Source organism: Pyxicephalus adspersus, chromosome 6, assembly GCF_032062135.1.
Source record: "Pyxicephalus adspersus chromosome 6, UCB_Pads_2.0, whole genome shotgun sequence".
Classification (NCBI taxonomy): Eukaryota; Metazoa; Chordata; class Amphibia; order Anura; family Pyxicephalidae; genus Pyxicephalus; species Pyxicephalus adspersus.
In genome coordinates, this window is record NC_092863.1 from 34,173,813 (window position 1) to 34,176,060 (window position 2,248).

Consider the following 2,248-nt stretch of genomic DNA (forward strand, 5'->3'; position numbering starts at 1 on the left):
AGCAAAAACAGGACAGAATAAAACATTTAATTTAATTAAGAGAGCAAAATTTTCCATTAATAAGGGCGGCTCTCTGTGACTTGGACTGGGAGACAATATTGTCCTCAAAGAACACAGAACAGAAATGGGAATGTTTCAAGTCTGACTGAAAAATATATTTTATTGGGTAATAGGTTTAGGAGGCTAAAATTAAAACCTATGTGGTTTACGGCTGCTGTTAAAGAATATAATAAAAGATTTAAAAATTAGATAAAATGTGCAAAACTTCAAAATGAAAGACAGATTGCAAAGGAAAGTAAGGCAAACACCCATTTTTAAAAATATATTAATAGCAAAAAGATCAGATCTGAGCATATAGGCCTCTTAAAGGATGTTGCTGAGTTGGAAACTGGGGAGAAAGTAAAGGCGGATTTACTAAACACTTTTTTTAGCTCTGTGTACACAAAATAAAATGGCAGAGCTCAAGTCAAAATACATAAAAGCAAAGTCATTGCCTTGAAAGAGTCACAATGGCTCAAAATTGATATGATTGAGAAACAGTTGGACAAAATTAAGGTTGACAAAGCACCAGGACCTGAGGGATTACATCCACGTGTCCTCAAAGAGATGAGCTTGGGTATTTCAAAGCCTATATTTCTAATTTTTAGAGACTCTTCAGTCACTGGCAAGGTATCGATAGATTGGCGTAAGGCCAATGTGGTTCCTATCTTCAAAAAGGGAGCAAAGTCATTACCAGGTAACTACAGACTGGTTAGTTTAACATCCATAGTTGGAAGGGTCCTAGAGAGTTTGATAAAGAACCACATAGGGGAGTTTCTGCTGGAAAGTAATAATATAATATATTATATTATAATATTATATATTAAGTGATAGTCAGCATGGCTTCAAGAAAGATTGAAGTTGTCAAACAAATTTACTCTCTTTTTATGAGGAAGTAAGTAAGCAGGTAGACAGTGGAGCAGCAGTTCATTTAGTGTACTTGGACTTCGCTAAAGCATTTGACACTGTACCTCACAGACGGTTAATATGCAAGTTAGGGTCAATAGGTTTAGAAGTCAATCTGTAAATGAATAGAGAACTGGCCTAAATGTAAAGGTATGCACTTGGGAGCTAACAACATGCACGCTTCATACTGTCTAGGGGGAATACATTTGGGGGAGTCAGAAATGGAAAAGGATCTGGGTCATCTGATAGATCATAGACTTAATAACAGCATGCAATGCCAAGCTGCAATATCTAAAGCTAGTAAAGCACTTTCTTGTATTAAAAGAGGAATAGACTGCAGAGATGGAGACATAATCCTGCCCCTGTACAAAGCATTGGTCAGACCACATCTGGAATATGCAGTCCAGTTTTGGGCACCAGTTCACAAAAAGGACATTGTGGAATTGGAGAGAAGGGCAACTAAACTAATAAAAGGAATGGAGGAGCTCAGCTATGAGGAGAGATTAGCTGAACTGAATCTATTCTCCCTTGAGAAGAGACGTTTAAGGGGGATATGATCACCCTGTATAAATACATAAACGGTCCATATAGAGAACTCTCTTCCTAGTTATTCACTTTGAGATCATTACAAAGAACAAGAAGGAACTCTTTGCCTCTGGAGGAAAAGAAGTTTAAGCTCTGGATAAGGAAGGGATTCTTCACTGTTAGGTCTGTGAAAATGTGCAGTAGGCTCTCTCAGGAAGTAGTTTCAGCAACTACTATAGATTACTTTAAGTAAAAGCTGGATGTTTTTCTAGAAGCACAGAATATAACTAGGTATTAGGATCTAAAGTAAAGGTAACAAAGACTGTTAATCCAGGGAACATCCGATTGCCTCATGGAATCAGGAAGGAATTTTTTCCCCTGCTGATGCAAATTGTACCAGGGTTTTTTTTTGTTTTCCTCTGGACCAACTATGTCTTACAGGGTTTTATATCTGGGATATTTTTATTTCCCTGGTGATTAACCTTAATGGACTTTAACCTTGATGTCTTTTTTCAACCTAAGCTTCTATGTAACTATGTAACTATTGAACTCAAATAACGGGAAAACTCAGATAACCGGTACCCAACAGCTCTGCATTCTTGATTGCTCCTGCAGCCCTAGTGGAGCTCTGGCATGTGTTCTGCATCCAAGAAAACCTACCACAGCTCGGCTTGGGCTGCGGAAGCAATAGGGAGAGTGGAGCTGTTAGGAGAGAGGAGCAGAGCCCTGCTGATTGCTTTGCTCCTTGATTGGCTGAAAAAAGGGAAACCTTGATGAC